Source organism: Lycorma delicatula, chromosome 1, assembly GCF_047948215.1.
Source record: "Lycorma delicatula isolate Av1 chromosome 1, ASM4794821v1, whole genome shotgun sequence".
NCBI lineage: Eukaryota > Metazoa > Arthropoda > Insecta > Hemiptera > Fulgoridae > Lycorma > Lycorma delicatula.
The window spans coordinates 10,040,387-10,061,003 of NC_134455.1; the positions used below are offsets into that span (position 1 = coordinate 10,040,387).

General features: G+C 32.3%; 1 protein-coding gene across 5 annotated transcripts in view; it reads right to left on the reverse strand.

The window, feature by feature from the left end:
* Positions 1–20,617, reverse strand: part of LOC142325825 (stress-activated protein kinase JNK) — a 526,820-nt gene that overhangs the window by 321,032 nt on the left and 185,171 nt on the right. Inside the window, exon 2 of one of the 5 annotated variants that reach the window (XM_075368078.1) lies at positions 16,064–16,235. The exons of the other annotated variants lie outside the window; for them this stretch is intronic. The gene's annotated coding sequence lies outside the window, so the exon portion shown is untranslated. The remainder of the gene's footprint in view (positions 1–16,063; positions 16,236–20,617) is intronic. 5 annotated transcript variants of the gene reach the window in all.

Here is a 20,617-nt window from a genome sequence, read left to right on the forward strand (position 1 = left end):
GACTTGTTAATTAAACATAAAAAATTGTTCAACATTTTTACACTCGGTAAAATTGAATAAAAATAGTTTTGAAATAAAACACTTTCTGCAAGTCGAAATTATTTTTGCATACATGATAATACATAATACTTATTACACGAGTCAATTTTAGAAGAGGAAAAAGTTTCAAGATATTACTGATTATATGCTAAGATCTTTTAAAATAATCCGCAATTATTTGACGGTGGTAAATTAGCAATAATAACTAGCCTTTACATTTGATCTCGAACGAATGGAGTTATTAAAAAATTATTTTTTAATAAAAAAAAAAAAATAATAATAAAAGAAAGCTTTCGAAATTATAAGGAACAATAAGACATACTAGATATTTTTGGTGTTTTAAACAACGTTAAGTTTACTTTTTTATATTTAGATATATATGTACACTTCTTGATCGACAGTTAAAATTTTTATTTTTAATATTTATCCAAGTTTATTCGATCCTTTTCTACCATAAAATAAGATCCGTAGGCTATAGCAACCGTCATACGTCTCAAGAGGTGATATTGAAAGATTTGCTAGCGCAACCTGGATGTCGAATTAAAACCGGGAGAGTTTAGGTTTATTCAGTTTAAGGCCGTTCGATTTTCAAGTGATTCAAATTCAAAGCTGGCATGAACCAGGTCAATTTTTTTTATATTGACTTTAATCGTGAAAAAAGTGAAATTTTAGTAACATAAGTATTTTAAATTTCAATTTACAATATACATTTAAATAACGAATACAATATAAATATATTAACGATTCTAAGTTCATCGTTAATTTGGTAGATTTAATGCTTTAAATTTTTAATTTAATTAGGTAACTAATTAACACTTAGTACGTTTTAAAAGCGTTTTTTTTTCTTCATTTATTTCATTAGTTGTTTCTTGTAATTCCCTTGAGAGTAGGATTCTTAGTTACATTTAAAATGTTAGGGTTGAATTTGCGTTTATATATCAGTCTTTTAAGGAAGCTTTTTAAAGGGAATTCAACTTTCTTTTTTACCGGTAATAACTTTATTAATGTTTTGCCTGAAATTTAGATCCAGGTTCTTTATTTTGATATTAATACAAAAAACTATAAAAGTTCGTACGATTTTCAATTTGTTGAATTAACAAATAATAGATTTGCCCGGCATCAATTTTAGAAGAGGAAAACTTCCATGAATTTGTTATAACGTGCTAACAATCTGACTTGACTGAACAGATAGTGACCTTGAAAAATATCCAACTTAAGACTACTGTAATCTAAGTTTTCCAAAAACGTTTTGTATAATAGTACTGAGATACGGCATTCCATCACCGCAGACCTTAATTAACAAATCATCTTAATTTTAAGTCTTTCAAATTTTTAATCACCTCCACGCTGCTCAAAAATGTAAAGTATTTAGAAAACAACGTGTAGGATTAGATATCGATCTTAATGATTTTTTAATTTGAAAAAGCTTTTTCTTCTTTCTTTTCCTGTTTAGCGTCCGGTAACTACCGTTTAGATAACACTTCAGAGGATGAATGAGGATGATATGTATGAGTGTAAATGATGTGTAGTCTTGTACATTCTCAGTTTGACCGTTCCTGAGATGTGTGGTTAGTTGAAACCCAACCACCAAAGAACACCGGTATCCACGATCTAGTATTCAAATCCGTGTAAAAATAGCTGGTTTTACTAGGACTTGAACGCTGGAACTCTCGACTTCCAAATCAGCTGATTTAGGAAGACGCGTTCACCACTAGACCAACCCGGTGAGTTATATTACTCTTCCCTAAAAATTTTTTTCCGCCCCTCCCTATCTTTTAATAGATATATAATAATATAGACACGTTTTAAATAATAACTGTATTACAAAAAAATACGAAAAACTACAATTAACAGAATAATAATAAGAACACGAACGTAATAATACAAACATGAATATTTATTTTGGTATATTAAATTACTTTCTTTTTCCTGTTTAGCCTCCGGTAACTACCGTTTAGATAATACTTCAGAGGATGAATGAGGATTATATGTATGAGTGTAAAATGAAGTGTAGTCTTGTAAATTATCAGTTTGACCGTTCCTGAGATGTGTGGTTAATTGAAACCCAACCCGCCAAAGAACACCGGTATCCACGATCTAGTATTCAAATCCGTGTAAAAATAACTGGCTTTACTAGGACTTGAACGCTGGAACTCTCGACTTCCAAATCAGCTGATTTGGGAAGACGCGTTCACCACTAGACCAACCCGGTGGGTAATTTGAAAAAGCTACGTTAATTATACTTAACTTTTTTGGAAACTTTTAAAGTACTACTTTAAAATATAAAAACTTCCCTGTATCACGATAGCATTTTGTCAGTCATTACGTAAGTAATTTTGCAAGAAATTTTCCGAATGTATTACTAAACAAATGTTACGAATCGGTTGACTTTAAGGAAACTTATTACAAAAAGGTGATACTCCCCCTCTGTCTGTAGAAAGTAATTAAGAAACTATTTTACCTTAATAATTATAGCCACATTTTTTATTTCAAATTCGGTTCAGCCGGAAAAAATACGCAGCCCGTATGAAAGAAAAGCCATTCACACTTAATGCTAAAGACAAAATACCTCCGACGTAATAAAAATACGAGAATAAATGCAGGGAAACGGAGTACACAAACTACAACGGAGAGCGGGCTAACGCTGAAAGTAATTTAGGAATATACCATATACGAACTCTTGCTTTCAGTTTACCTATATTCTTATGAATAAAGAAAACAGATCGAAAATAGTTATTTTTCGTACAGAATCAAAGACAAGGCAGGCAATTTTATGTAAACTATTTAAACAATTTAATTTTCACCTGAAAATATATATTAGGCTCTAGACCAAACCGTTTTTCAAAGTTTTCATCTAACTTATTTGGAAGAAACTTCGGGAAAACCAAATGAATTTTCTCTTTAAAGCAAATAAAAAATATCATGAAAATCAGTTGATTTGATAATCAGCAATACTTAAATGTATTTTTTTTTAAAAAACCACAGATTTAACTGTTAATCTCCTCTTTATGAAGTCAATTAAAAAAAATCAAATTACAAAAATGAATAGTTACGGATTTTTTAAACAGTAAAATCTCACTTTTTATTATATTTTTTAATTTTAATATACGAGAAATTTTTAGTTAAGCCTTCAAAGATCAAACACCCGATTAATGTCGCGATAGAGAAAATAAAAATTAAAAATTAAGCGAACGGGACGAAATCATTAAATCAGATAGAGTACGCTATTTATTTAGCAATCGTTAAACTAAAATTAAAAAATAATCATGTAACATCTAACAAAATTGTAATTTTGTTAAGAAAAAAAATTACCCCTCCAAATATATTTAAAGGAGTTTATTCAAGTACCTTTTTCCATAAATAAATTTACATTAAACTTTATAGGCCTATAATTTAGTTAATTAAACGTAATCGATGTTTAATGAGACGTTAATTAGGTCCGTAAGCCCAGTCTACTATTCAATTGCTCAACTAAAGGGAACAATGCCAAAAAGATAGTATTTATTAATTCCCTTTAAAAAAAAAAATTAAGGTTTAGAATTATTCAATATAATAATAACAACATGAATCTATCATTCCATTTCGAAAGAGAAATTTATTAGGATTTCAAATTAAAAGGAAGTTCTACCGAACCATTTTTTTATCTTAGTTTTAATAAAAACTATATTTATTTTCGTAAACTTCAATACATCCCAAAGGACTTAATATATTAACCAAAAAGGAATTAATGTAAGCGATGAAATGTACAAAACAGTAGTAACAAAAACCGTTTACCCTTCTTCGTTACATCGAGACGACATAACAGCCTCTCGATACGTCGCCACCTCCTCGATGAATATTAATAAAAATTATTTAGAATCAGACCCCCACATATATATATAATATATAAATAACTTACAGTTTCTATGTAAAATCATTCCTGAGAGCGAAATAGGACACACTTATAAGCGATTTAACACGGCATCTCGACTTTTAACGTTCCTTGATGCAAAAATACATTTTTTTCTGAAAAAGACCACGTCGAGATATATAAATATATATTTATATCGGTCGTCGAGTAGATACAAATCTTTCTCCCTATTATACTCTATTAGCCGGGAAAGTAGATTAAAGTGGAAATTCTGAACGAGTCCCACACGTCAAAAATTAATATATAAAAAATTCTGAAACAAAATTAATCGGTTAATTAACTAACTACTGTGAAAATAAGTTCTGTTCTTAATTAACAATCGAGACTAATTGTAGTAAACAGACAATGGCTTGTGATTGCAACGGGCGTAGGAGGGAGATTGAACTCCGAGAAACCCAATATAAGAACACGTTCAGCGCGGAGAAGACCATGATAATGCTCCTCAGACGCCGTCTGGCGGCGAGTCCGTGTTATCAGTGTTAGCCGCGGATAAAATATGTTTAAGTTCAAAAGGACCTCGGGGTGTTTCTTCTTGATGAGAAACTGCAATTTAAAAGGCACCTTCAAAACATCGCGGAGAAGGCATGAAGTTCCTTCATTGGTATTCGACGCCTGGTCTACGCTCACCGGGGGTCTAAACTTTAAGACCATGAGTAACCTGTACGAGGGCGAAGCAATTATGCTATATGCGGTGCCTGTTTAGGCAGATAGGTTAAAATTTAAAAGCTATCGGGTTAAATTATTAAAGACTCAACGCCTTATATTGTTAACGGCGAGGAAAGGCTACCGTTCAATTTCACGGGAGGCGATTGCAGGCGTGAAACCGATTGATTTCATTGCGTCTGAAAGGCGTTATGTTGCTAAGAAGTCTGGTGAGTTGTCTTCGGAAAAAAAGTTGGGGATATCGAGCAACATGGCAATGCTTTGTGGCAGGCCAGATGGGATGAGACAGAGGTTGGGCGTTGTACGCACGACTCTTTCCAGACGTTGTTGGTTTGCGGGGCGCCCCTTGGATACACCCGAACAAGTATGTGCAGCAATTTTCCGGGCATGGCGTCTTCAGGCACAGACTGATTCAGCCTGACATGATAAATTCGGCTTGGTGGATTTAGGAATGTGTCTATAGTACGGACGGTTAGATGATGTCTACCACGTACTTTACGAATGCTCTAAACACGAGTTAATGCGCACGGAGACCATTTGTCGGCTGATATTATCGGGTCGGCGTTGGATCTACGTGTACTTTGAAGGAACCAAGCCGAGTGGACGATTGTGAAATACTTTATAGTCTATTTAACAAACGAGAGAATTGCGGAAGGAATTTAGGGGCCTGCTTGGGCTTTCCTACCTTGTATTGTTGTCGTTGTTTTGATTTAAGGTTTATGATTTTGTTTAATGTTTTTACTTTTTTGTTTTTATATTTTTATTGTGCGTTGACGGTGCGAGCTGGACTCAACTTTATCTATTTCGGGTAGGTATTTCAGTTCCTTCGATGTAATTTAGACCATTCAGTCTTCTTTCAGACTCGGTTGATATGTTTTGTTGTACGTTCTTTATAGACAGTAAGTAGTATACCGATGGGAATGTCACTTGTGACATTCGCATCGGTGGAATCCTGGTTGAGGCGGACTGAAATATGTGAATTTCCGAGGTTTTAAGATGATCTCCGGTAAAGTCCATAAGGGCTAGGTACGGAGGGGGTGATGGAGGGTGTTTTCCCCTACGGGGTCAGGATGCAATGCGCGTAATTAATAACCGGTATTGAAGATGACGTCCGGTAAAGCCCATACTGGCTAAGTAAGGAGGTGGTGGCGTGGCGACCGAAACAGTCACATGGAGGAGAGTGTTTTCCCCTACGTCAGAAGGGCTAGATAATATTGGAAAAAAATACATTGCGATAAGTGGAATTTAAAGTTAAATATTTTTCGAAATTTAATGACCTCGATATGTATAAGTCACTTCACCAGTTTTAAGTTAAAGCAGTTCCGTAATTTAAGTAACAAATTAAATACGTTACTCTCACTATTTCTTTTGAAATTTCCTTCAAAATAACACCTTTACGTTACTAAAACATATTATACACTAATGCTGCTGAACCGTAACAGAATTAGTGAAAACAAACACCGGTTGATATTCATAATTTTAAATTTTTGGGAAAGGGATTCTTCAAACTTTTTCTCGCAAATACTACTTTTATTAAAACGCTAATATATAGGCAAGAAAAAAATTATTTTTTGAACACTTCCTTAGTTATACAACTAGTTGCCGCTTTTAATTGCCTTAATATACTTTCCAAAATGTTCAAATAATTTAACAACTTTCTGATTTACAAAACTTAGATAACCGTTTTCTCATCGCAACTTTCAGACGGTCAACCGATCGTGAATAACGGCTACCACGATTATTTTACAGAAATATTTTATTTTTATAATTTTCATTTGTACATTGTGCAAAAGCTACGGTATGTAAATTTATTTTATCGCATAAGGATGATTAATTAATTGTATTACCGTTGTGATTATTATTACTATTAATGTTAAGTAATTATTAATTAAAAGCACATAATTTCACCTACGGGCCTAAACACTTAATGATTTTAATCGATATTACGAAAATTAATTATTGTATAACTTTTCAGTAAAACGACTAAAAATTAGTAGCATTATTGCTAAAATATTGAACCGCAGCCGAACTGGCAACAAAATCACAATAAAATCGGTACAGTTTTAACGACAGATATTCAGAGGAACCGGCTGACATTTCGATCCTACTCTTGACAGCATCCAAAAATATGAAGGCAGTTAGTCGCGGGAATGTTTGAATGTTTGGCGACAAGCGGCAGCGAAAGGATGGAATGCAAGGCGGCGGGCGGCCCTACCGACTAATCTGCTTGCCAGCAGATTCCACGACATGGCCGCGACTGCGTGCAACACTTGGCAACCGACTGAATCTCAACCGCGAAACGGTGCTACATAACCGACCGCAAATATTATTATCACTTCACCACGTGCGATCACGGTTCGAGTTTCATACTCAATAATCAATAACTGATGTAAAAGCAACAATTTTGGCATATTAGGATTACATATTAGAAAATGACAAAACATTAAATCAACCGACCTTCTAACGGCTAAAAAATTATATAATTTTAAGTAATAAACAAAATAAAGAAGATTTAGGAAAAGGAATGTACAGATTTACTACAAACGTCACCTACTATTGTATTCGACCGTTTTGAATTCGCTCAATAAATTAATTAAATTTAATACTTCATAATAAAATTACAGAAACGTCGTAAAATCTAAATAAAGTTTATGTCAGTACGTAAATATTGAGGCATTAAAACATATCATCAAACAAAAATAAACATTTTTCACCAAAACCTAAATTTGTTACGTACAGCTCAATAATACTCGCATATATACTACTGTATGTAGTATAAAAGAGATAACCTCTTTTATAATAACCTCAAATAGAATAAAAGCTGTTTAAACTGCACTAAAGTCAATAAATAGTTAAAATAATAAATTTAACAAGGATATTGATTATTAAATTAAACTCTACTACGATAAACTCCACAGTTTATTGTTCAGTCTTTTTCGTCTAATTTTTTCAACGCAAACATAACGTTAAGAAGAAATCATACTATTGCTAATAGCAAGAATTTGTAGCCCGGAATTGCTTCTACGGGCTTCAGAAATACTAAAAAAAAAAAAAAAACAGAGTTGTCAATTTTTAATACTTCAAACTATAAAATTAAATTTGAAACTTATAATAACTTTTTAACATTAAAGTACAGACCATTTTTCTTTTCAATCTGCATAAATTTCGGATAATTTCTCAAAAATAAGATTTATTTTAAATTACGTATTATTATTAATTTTTTAAGCCATTACAGTATTTCATTATAAATAGTCAAATTTATTATTTAATAGATATTGTTTAAATTATTAAATTATCCTATAAATTTACTTTTTTTTTTAAATTAAGTAAATATTTTTTATCCTGCAATATCTTTTTTATGTAATTCAATCTTAGTATTCCTCAGTTTATACCTTCTGGACGTTCTTCTGTTATCAAATTACCAAAACCTTGATGTACTAATGTTCTGTCCAACGACTAGTTGGTCCATTTGAAAAATTCTACTACAAATTACTTCGCTTTCCAATTCGTTTTAAGAGCTCTTCATTAAGAATTTTATCAACACCACATCCTATGCAACACTAGACTTCAAAGGCCACTACTTTTTTGCTTTTATTCTTCTACTGTCCCCGTGCTTCAAAAAAAAAAAGCGCTACATTTTACACGAATATTTTCAAAACTATCTAATTCTTAGATCTAATTACTAGTAACAGATTTCTTTTCTCCAAGAAAGCTCTCTTCGCTTGCATCAATCTTCTTTTGATAACCGCACAATTTCGTCCAATCTTTTTAATTTTTCTATCTAAATAAAAACTATATCGTTTTCTCTTATTTTAATATTTAATTCCACAATACCTCCCTCTCTGTCGCACTTCATTACCTTTTAGGATTATTTATTTTCACAGTAAGTAAAAATTTTAATACAATAACATTCACTCGAATACAAGAAAAACAGAAAGGTTCAATTCACTCGTATCAACAACAAAGAAAGCAATATCGAGTGAATAAAATGAATTTATATCGTACAGCTACGTTCTCAGCTAATAATATTTTTAGTATATAAATTTTAATTTAGTAAATGAGTCCAACATAATCCGAATACGTACTGTTCCAAAAGCGGAAAGAAAATAACAACAGCCAACCCAAAACGCTTGGTATAATACGTTTCTGTAGCATTACATAAGATTTGTAAAACATATAAGTACAAATCTGAGTACAAGTGATTTAAATGATTAATAAAAATGGAGATACGAGTTAATTATTATTCCTTTAAATAATGTCGAGAATAATGCTACAGATAGCACGTAAACAAAAAAGATAAAAAAATAAAGGCACTTCAGAAGATTGGTAAGATTATGCATAGCTTTTTATACAAATAACTTATACATATGAGGAAGAAGCTAGAGGAACATATAATGCTTGATACTAACAAGATGGAGAAAAACGACATCAATATAATACATAGAAATTTACTAATAAATAAGAAGTAGTTCGAAATTATTTCCGAGTGTAACGTCAGATTGTGATAATAAACTAAGCTAAGATTAGCAGCAGAGGTTTCTTATTTTCGTGAAAAGTAATTAAAGTTACCTAGTGCGACACAATCACAAGTTGCAAACAACGAATTTGCAGACCCGGTAGAAAATAATTAAACAAATTTCACTAATAAGTCTATTCGGCTGGACTTACTCTCACACTTACAAAAATATCGCGCTGACTTTTCCAATGTTTAAAAAGAACTGAAAATTTTATCTCGCCCTTCAGTGATAGACATCCAAATTATTTTTACCTTTATGAGAAAATTTAAATAAAAAAAGGTGTTCCTCGAATTGATTTAAAAATAAAATAATGCGAAAAATTTACCTCGACAATCTAACTTGTAGTTCCCTGACTTATGTAAAGAATTTAACTTACCCGGCGACTCTGTAACGAAATCGAAATAACAGAGAGGACATTAAAGCAAAAAACAGAATCGCTGATCTTTATTGACTGTAGAAGTTTTATCCGTATCCAAAAATATACTTACTGTATTAGGAATATACTAAGTACCGTTTCCACAAATTCAGGTCAATACTTGCAAGACTTATCGGTGTTTTCTCTCTATGTCAATAGCTTTTTTCATTTTCATTTTTTTTAAACGAAAGCGTTTTTAAAAAGAAAGCAGAAAAAATAAACTTACCGTAAACCGACCCAAGAATTAGGCACTTAATAGCGTACTAAGAAAGGCGCTATACTGTACAGGGTAAAGGTAAAATATTTTAAAGGCACTATATTTTGTATAGCAAGTAGGAGAACCATCTAAGAGACAAAGTTAAGACTTAAAGACGGAGTAAAACATAAAAAAGCGAATTATCTTGCTTGTAGTCGCAGAAAAACTGGGAATAGTTTGTGACGTCAGAATTAGGTCGATTCAGAAGGAGAGGGTAAACTACATATTCACTCTGTTAGGCGACAAATCTGCAATGAAAACTTCCATCTACCGCAACGTTCCGTCATCTCCATCTAAGATATGTAAGAGTTGCTATTTTGTAACGTAAATTCTTATGACATTAAGAAACTTTTACGTACATATTTCATCCGATAAGAAAAACCCCATCCCTGTGTATTGAAAAATATTTTCCGTTTCGGAAACGGCATAATTTGAAGAATATAATAAAAGGGAGTCGAGACCGCGGTGAAACCGTGAATACCCGGTTTTGTATTTTTTCAGTTTATCCAAAACCGTAGTGATTCAATCGACGTAACTTTCATGTAAACACAAATAAAATTCTTACATTATTTGCAGAATAAACTGAACAAATTTTCTTCCAGTCCAGATACCCTTAATTTTTCTGTTTAGCCTCCGAAACCCCGTAAGGTATTACTTCAGAGGATGATGTATATGAATGTCTTGTATAGTCTCTGGTCGACCATTCCTGAAATGTGTGATTAATTGAAACCCAACCACCAAAGAACAACAGTATCCACGATCCTGCTACCCGTAAATATGAATTAACTCACGTAAAGTACAAATATTTTAACATAGAACAGTCCATAAAAAAAAAAAAAAAAACTAATAAGTTTATTCCAGTAAAAAAAAAAGAAAGTATATACAAACATATATATTTTATATTTTACCTTCTGTCTACATTTAATGATTAGCAATGAAGAGTGTTAAAATACATTTTAACCCGATTGTAATAATTAACCCTAAGTACAAGCAAATATATACGTCTGTAAATACACATATACTGTATATTCTTTCTCTCGTGAAAAGAATACCAGATGAAAAGACAAGAGTGTTATCACTGCTCTATCTCTTATGGAAACCTGTTCAAGTCTACATTCCCTAATTTCCAATAGGATAATACAACAGAAATGGCATTTTTACTTATTCTAAAGAACACAAAAAAAAAATAAACCTTTAGGGAAAATAAAAACTTACTATGACACAAAAGAGGCAATCAGAGAAGTTGGCTGAATTAAGATTTAATCCATTATTTCATTAAGTTATATTTTATCTTGACTCAATTTTAAATTTCATTTGGAAAAACATACATATTAATTTCATATTACATAATACATATTCACAATATGTCATAATACATTTTAAAGAAAGTAATTCCACTTCGAATTTTTTCTTATTGGAAAATTATGAAACTATTTCTTCTATAAACGTAAAAATAGTCATGATACCAAAGAAAGCAGGGGCAGATAAATGTGAAGAATACAGAACAATTAGTTTAACTAGTCATGCATAAAAAATCTTAACTAGAATTCTATACAGAAGAATTGAGAGGAGAGTGGAGGAAGTGTTAGGAGAAGACCAATTTGGTCTCAGGAAAAGTATAGTGACAAGGGAAGCAATTTTAGGCCTCAGATAATAGTAGAAGGAAGATTAAAGAAAAACAAACCGACATACTTGGCGTTTATAGACCTAGAAAAGGCATTCGATAACGCAGACCGGAATAAAATTTTCAGCATTTACAAAAAAATTGGGGTTCAAATACAGAGATAGAAGAACAATTGCTAACATGTACAGGAACCAAACAGCAACAGTAACAATTGAAGAACATAAGAAAGAAGCCGTAATAAGAAAGGGAGTCCGACAAGGCTGTTCCCTATCTCCGTTTCTTTTTAATCTTTACATGGAACTAGCAGTTAATGATGTTAAAGAACAATTTAGATTCGGAATAACAATACAAGGTGAAAAGATAAAGATGCTACGATTTGCTGATGATATAGTAATTCTAGCCGAGAGTAAAAAGGATTTAGAAGAAACAATGAACGGCATAGATGAAGTCCTACGCAAGAACTATCGCATGAAAATAAACAAGAACAAAACAAAAGTAATGAAATGTAGTAGAAATAACAAAGATGGACCGCTGAATGTGAAAATAGGAGGAGAAAAGATTACGGAGGTAGAAGAATTTTGTTATTTGGGAAGTAGAATTACTAAAAAAGGACGAAGCAGGAGCGATATAAAATGCCGAATAGCACAAGCTAAACGAGCCTTCAGTAAGAAATATAATTTGTTTACATCAAAAATTAATTTAAATGACAGGAAAAGATTTTTGAAAGTGTATGTTTGGAGTGTCGCTTTATATGGAAGTGAAACTTGAACCATCGAAGTATCTGAGAAGAAAAGATTAGAAGCTTTTGAAATGCGGTGCTATTAGAGAATGTTAAAAATCAGACGGGTGGATAAAGTGACAAATGAAGAGGTATTGTGGCAAATAGATGAAGAAATAAGCATTTGGAAAAATATAGTTAAAAGAAGAGACAGACTTATAGGCCACATACTAAGGCATCCTGGAATAGTCGCTTTAATATTGGAAGGACAGGTAGAAGGAAAAAATTGTGTAGGCCACGTTTGGAATACGTAAAACAAATTGTTAGGGATGTAGGATGTAGAGGGTATACTGAAATGAAACGACTAGCACTAAACAGGGAATCTTGGAGAGCTGCATCAAACCAGTCAAATGACTGAAGACAAAAAAAACGTAAAAAAATATTATTTGGCTAAATAATCTTTAAATTTGTGCGAATTCATAAAATGCAATATATTTTAACAATAAATAAAATAAAATAACTTAATTTTTTAAGATATAATGCAGGCTTTTGTGTTGAGTACAAAATCAAAATTTTAAAGTTAAATATGGAGCCGTTCAGTTTAATCTATTAAAATTTAATAATGCTTATTAATAATAGTGATAATCTCAATGAAGTGACTTCACTGGATTTGGATATAAAAATCGTGGAACTAAGAATATGCATTTTTTAAAAAGGTACAAAAATGTATTTTAGAATGATGAAGTGAATGAAACGAAAGATAAAATTCTAGACCCTGGATATAAGACCTACATGAGCGAATTCACGTGGCAAACATATTTCAAAATAATATTTATTCTTTTCCGACAATAATGAACGGCAACGTCAGCAGTTCACGTCTTCATACATACTTGGTTTTAATAACTTGATTAAAATTTTAATTTCACTACTATAACGCATTACAAGGTGTAAGTGTAATTATATCAGCAGTCTTAGAATGAAAAACACCTTCTAAAATCTAAATCTAAACTAAAATCCGGTAATCAAAAATTTCGAAATATTTTACTGTTCCCTTCTGTATCGAATCAACGAGATCAGATCAGTTTGTATTACTATGAACCACGACAACGAAATTAATAGAAGAAAGAAATAGAAGAGTAAAAATGAAAAAAAAGAAGGGGGAAAAATAGTCCTCAACGTGTATCGGCTTAAACATGTAATAAATATTACTGGCATACGAGGATAAAACAGACGACGATGGGTTAAAACACGAAGACAAAGAGAACAGTATTAGAAAGAAAACTACCGTTACACAAATATAATTTCTATTTCTCTGAATACACCGTGCTTAAGGTCTAGTTAATTTCCAAAAAGCATAAATTAAAATACTTCTAGACAAGCAGAGCTTACTGTAGCTAAATTAAAATTCCTTTCCTACGCTAATATCAACATAAACAAACCGACCGATGAATTAAAAAAAGATTATTATACTTTCAACATTATCAAAGACTAAATAATCTGCTACTATGTACATTCAATATCTGCTGCGAGTTTTTTTTTTTTCAAATTTCTCAATAAACAAGATATCGGAAACTTGAAAAATTAACTTACATCACCGGCGCAACAACTCCGACGATTAATACACAGTATAACTAAAATTAATTGCAAGCACGGCCAACAGGAGTTTTATTTCTTCCTTTCAAAAGCAGAATATATCCGTAAAAATAAATAAATTTACAAAATTACAAAGGTATTTTTGAACTTATTCCATATCTTAATTACCTACTTTATTTCCTTATATATATATATATATATATATATATATATATATGAAAATAAGGTAGTTTATTACCCTGCATATATATATGTACTGGGTGATATTTAAGTACGGAAACGGCGTTACACTGCATATCTGATAGGTATTTGGAGACAGAAAGAAATGGGGTTCTACATAGTTAAAAAAAATTTGCATTATAATGGGTTTTCAATTTTTGCCGCCATATTAAATCAAACTTAATTTTATTAAATAGGAAGGTGAACATGATAAATGATTTAAAATTTAACACACGATTTAAAATTTTACAAGAAAAACAACGGTGAAACCCGTTCTTCTATTAATTCCTTAATTGTAGAAGCATCCAAAGTTACAACGAAGGAAAAATCGTGTTAATAAAACGTGGTAAAACGCGCTGCATGAACAATTTTATTGCATTTTACATTCACAATGCATACAATAACAATTTTTAAACAACGCTATAATATTGATAATTCAATAACGAACAATTAACGACACAATAACAAATTGAACGGATATATCAACCGATACTATTTTCTAAATAAAAATTAACTTCCAGTGTTAATATCAGCTGATATTAGTTACTTATCGTAAATGAAACAAATCAGTTGGAAATACTTGCATAAAAAATGTATTACAAATTGAGTTGAGTAAATCGGCTGTTAATTTACAACAATGCAGTTTCTATTACGTTTAAACAACGCAAATTATTAGCTCCTCATTTAATCTTTTTACTTCAACATATTTGTAATGGTAAAATTTGATAGCCATAGTAAAAATTAAGTTTAGATCTAGATCAAGCGGTTTATAATTAGTCTCCTAGTTCATTTATTTAGTTTTATTAAATATTAAATGTTCAAATAACAACGCCGTCTTTAAGTAAAACCGAAAGAATAACTCGATGACGTACGGGTATGTTGACAGAGTTCGGCCTTTACAAAAGGATGGGATTTATTTAATATTAATAATAGATTTCTAATCGGAGAACAAATATGTAAATCGACTGTGATCAAGAGAGTACAGCGATTTGAAGAACCGATACTGTAAAGAATCGTCCTTCGCACCGGTATACCAAGAACTGTCACAACTGATAGTAACATCATTAGACGTATTGTAGACCTTTGTTGAAGACCTTCATACATCGATTCGGAAAGCTGTTGTCCAACATAACACGAGTTATTTTTCAGTTCAAACAATTGTTAAATCACCTTAAATATCACCCAGTATATGTATGTATATACACACACACACACACACACACACACACACACACACACACACACACACACACACACACACACACACACACACACACTACTGCAAATAGCTGATAATGACTTAGTACTCCAGAACTAACTAAGATTAGATGACAGAAACAGACGAATATATATAAAACTGTAAGATGTCCGTGTAACGCATGATTTTGAAGTAAAACTTGATAGTAGATAAAATAAAATTGGAATATAGATTATGGTTGTTGCGTACGGAAATATCATAGAAGTGTATGTAAATATATATATATATATATATATATATATATATACAATAATTACGGTTTTAATATTTTTTAAATAAAAAAATTTAAACCATGTATTAATTAAAAGAAAATAGAATCGAATTTAAATTATTACATTTAAAATATACTTTACGGGTATAAAAAACATCACTGTTATTACAAAAAAAGACTTTTTCGTAATGCAATTACGAAGTTAAAAACGATCGAGGAAAATTTCAATTTGGAAGGAATACAATTAGTATGTGACTTTCACCCGCCGATTTTCTTAAAGCAAATTGCAGCGATTGTTTTATTGACAAAGATAGTCTAAAAGATAACATTTTTGTAAAAACAGCTAGGAATGTGGGAAAATCTGAAAATTCTTTTCATATCTGTATGAAAAGGAAAATAAAATGTAATACTTCAGCACGTACACCAACAGTGTCTTATAATGTTGGGAAACAAAACCGGAACACTTTTGAAAACTATTGACTAAACAAAAAAAAAATTTTTGCAAAACTTACTTCGTATTATCCGAAAAGTCCGCTGCGGGTGTAATCATGCATTACAAGAATATCTTACAATTTTATACATATTTATCTGTTTTTGTAAGCTCATACTTAAAATTATAAACTCATATGTTGCATCTCACCAACTTATCGTAGATAAGTACTTGATCCAGCCAACCCGACAGAAGACTCAATCTAATGGATGGGATGAACCCCTGCTGCTCGAAGACTTGATATTCTCTGGGTGGAATTACTCTTTTATTTAGGTTTCTTCGTGGGTAAATTTTTCTTACCCCACGACCCTTTTTCTCATTTCTGAAAAGAGTAGAAACACTTTTACTTGGCTTTGGATTAATGGATTACATGATGGATTCGCCAAACTATACTTAAGGATGAGCAGACTTAATAGGTCGATCGATCTTCGACACAACGCGATTTAACAAGATGATCTGCGGATCTACAACAGATTACAATGTTTTTAGTCCATCAATTTCTAAACTAAATCGAAAGGCTAACGAACCTATCAAGTAAAGTTGCTGCTCTAGCTTAAGGTAAAATGCGTCGATCTCCTGACGGAACCCTGCTGCAAATATAAGCACCCGCTCTTTGGAAGGAGTTTTGAAACCTACTGAACGGTTAGGGATGGTAATCTCTTATTATGATTCCTTCGTAGGTTGAACCGTCTGTCTTTTGTATTCCTTAATCGCTTCTTACCTATTTTAGGACCCCTAGAAACAAATCAGATCCCGTTCGACCGATGCTAAAAATGTCAGAAACCTGTGAGTCAACACGTTGTATGGAAAGTATTCACCTCTAACGACATCGGGGATTCTCAATTTCCTGCCCCGAGGCTGTATAATAATCCGGGACAAATTAAAAGCGACTATCGGGTCAAAAGAGGGCTTGTTAATCCTAATTAAAACATTAATATAGACACAAGGGCTAACTTATATTTCAAAGATTCAATCCGCCATAATAGGATGATCTTACTATTATATTTCATAGTTTTTTTTTCTTTAAATAAACATAAATAAAAATGTTATAAATTATTAAAATAGTAGTACTATTTTTAAAGAAAAAAAATTATTTTTATAAATGTTTACGAAACCTACTTTACTAAATATAATACTTTGCATCACAGCTATCTATAATGTAACAAATGCAAGAGTTGGTGAAACAATGGTTAGAAATGTGAATTGAGGTCGCCTAAATAAACGTCAAAACTAGAAAGAGGGGAAAGTCAATAAATTTTATTCATATATTTCAATATAAAATCATGAATTCCACCTACGTAATACAAACAATAAAGTGTACCATAAAGCAGTCGCTTAACATTGACGTAAAGAAGATAAATCCTTTTTTTTTTAACAAAATCGATTCGTTAATCTTACGAATTTATAAAATGAAATACGGAGACCGAATTTATTCCAATAATAAACAAAAAAACAATAAATAATAAAAGTTAAAATATAAGATATATATATATATATATATACGTAAATAAATAAGGCATTTTGTTCAATAACAATTACATTAATGAAAATTAATTATTTTGAAACAAATAGCTAAGCAGAAATACTAAAATGTAGTAGCTCGTAAATCACTAGGTCACAGTTTATTATTCAATTATCCTAATTACTTTATTACGTTATCAAAAGCGAGGCCATACTTGTTCTATAGTTATTCAAGACAGGATCGCCAACCTATTATCGATTAGCACACACAACTTATTCATAACTCGACGAACTAAAAATAAACTTAACAACCCTACCTCCTTAAGCTCTACATCACAAGACACCCTTTATCGATAAGTCTACAATGCGCTTTATTTTATTTACGTAAAATGTAAAATATTTTAATTTACTTAAATATCGATTCCTTGAGAGATAAATTTAAATTCACGAACTTTTCTCCCTCCACAAAGTGTTCACTTTTACCTAGCCGCCACCCACATTTCTCAAATTTGAAAAAAGTAATCGAAGAACCTTTTCTACTTTATTGATATTAAAAACTGATGTTATGAAGCATAAATTACTTCAATTTTTCATAATTAATCTCTTATACCGTTAATTACATTAAAAAAATAAACATTAAAAAATGTATACACGTTCTATTATTCCTTATTAAACACAACCGTGTAGAATACAATCGATCAAATGTTGAAAACATTTACACGCTAAAATATGGAAATGATTGTTCAGCCGTTTGTTGTTAAAAGTATAGATGAAGGAAAAGTATACAAAAGCCTATATATATATATATATATATAAAATTTTATCCTGGTTTTTCAGTTACCCATTCACTGAGCGAAATATACTTTTGATCATCAGAATGCAAAGTCGATAAAAAATATATGAAAATATTCGGGCGTACAAATGACAAATCGACATTCTTCACAACAGGAATCGACTGTAGAATAAACATCATTACTCTCAACAAAAGCAATTCAGACTTATCGCTTGTATCAAGTGTCATAGACAAAAACAAGAATAAGACAAAACACCCAAAGGCGATAAATTAACGTGCCCCTTTCTATAAAAAAAAAATTCATTATATATGTTACGGTAAATTAGATTAATTCGGCGATTATACGTAATTACTCGTGAATGTGATTAATCGCCTCCAGTGTTGGAGAATTTGAAAAATAAATAATTTATTAAATACACTAGTCATTTTACATATTCTCTAAACAAATCTTACATATTAAAATAACTAGTCGATTATAAGAAATAATTACAGAACCTACTGTTTAAATAATCAAAACATTACTGATAATCAGTCGTGGTTAGCGAGCGAAACGAGCGTAGGTTATGTTTGGTGAGGATTATGTTGATTCCGTGTACTGACGAATCGTACATATATGAACAACCTAACCAAACATAACCTACGCTCGCTAACCTCGACTAATTAACGTTAAACATACAAATTATGTATGTTATTCTCCAATATTGGAGATAATTAATCAAATTAATTATGCATAATCCCCAAGTTTAATTTACCGGTAACATATACACTACATCTACTTATTAGCCGATTAGAATACACTGCTTTATGTACTGGAAAATTATTAGTAACTGTTTGATGAGAAATCAACACTCTTAAAAATCCGTAAGTTCATTTAAAAAAAAAAAAATATATATATATATACACGAGATAATCAAAGCATATAAATCATGTTAATAATCTGGAAAAATGGAAAAAGCCTGAAAAACAATTTCGAACGAAATTTTTCACATTAACATTTATTCATTCCCGAAATTACTATTTTGCTAAAATGCGTCTATAGCGAATAAATCATGTTGCTAAGGGAGAAGCAAGTGTTCACAAAGTTTTTTTTTTTTATATTAGCTTCAATTTTTAGTCTCAGGGAATAAATCACTTATTTATTTATACAAAAAAGACCTATGCCAATAGTTTTTTTTTTGGTCGGAGGAGGGAAACCCTTTTATAGGCGCCACGGGGTCAAATACCCCACAGTAGGGTGGGACTCTCCCTTGCGGGCCTACCCACTAAAACCCCTCCATCTCTAGGCAATAGGATGCTGGGCCAACCTTACGGTATTACCACAACATCCCATGCGTCTGCCTCCACCCGCGTAGCCCCACGCCTCCAACAAGTCGGGATCCTGCATATTTTTGTTTTTTTACTTCGACATTTTGGGGCCGGGGACCTGCCCCAAGAGAGGCTCAGAGGTAGTTATTCAACCCTGGACATCTTCCGTCAACTTGGTTCGGAAGGTCTTAACCAACATCGTGAAAACCGCGTACCACGCACGATCTTTCGGTATGTAGCATAGTCCCGACGATGTTCTCTGGGGTAATTACGCCGAATTCTTTCCTGCATGATTCTCTCTGCTGCAGGAACATATCGTACTCGAACAACGTGTGTTCCGCGGTGTCTTCCTCCCGGTTAATCGCGGAGGGCCTCGGCGTCCGCGCGCACAAGTATATCTTGAAATATCCGTGACCGGGTCAACTCGTACCCTAGTTCCCAGTGTTTTCGGTACAGCCATCTCTGGAGGACCGGGATCAACCTACAGGTCCATCTGCCTTTTGTCGACTGATCCTATCTCTCCCGCCACCAGCGGACAAGCGATGCCTCCGCATCCACCTTACCCACTTCGCTGTACACCAGCACCCACTTCCCAACGAGAAGTCAGGGGCACAATTCCGGCGACTACCCGGCTGCCTCACCTGATATGGTCCTGTACCGCAGCATAACCGAAGGGAGAAAGCCCTGTGCACCCAGCTAAGAATTGCACGGGCTCTCCCCCACTGCAGCGCGACGGGCTAGACAGATTTAGGGGCTCCATACAGTACTTTCGAAAGCACCATTTGAGATAAAACCTGCCCGAAAAAACGATTACCCGTAGGATGTTGAAATTTTGGATTTAGTACTGTTGTAATATCTAGTTGTGCACACCTCCCTTTTGATTGCAATCGACTGAACCAAAAGTGTCAAAAAAGCCCAAAATGCAACAAAAAATGTGGATTTTGGACTTTTTCTTAGCTGTTGTAATAAGCCCTCATTGAGAGATTTTTAACGATATATCATAACCGGTAATTATTTTCATTGGTTCCAGAGTTAGCCAAATAAAATTTTAATTAAAGAAATATTTGATCTTAGAGGAAGGCATATCGGTTCGAATCAGACTTCACCTCCTTTTTTTTAATTTAAATATATCGATTTATTAATAA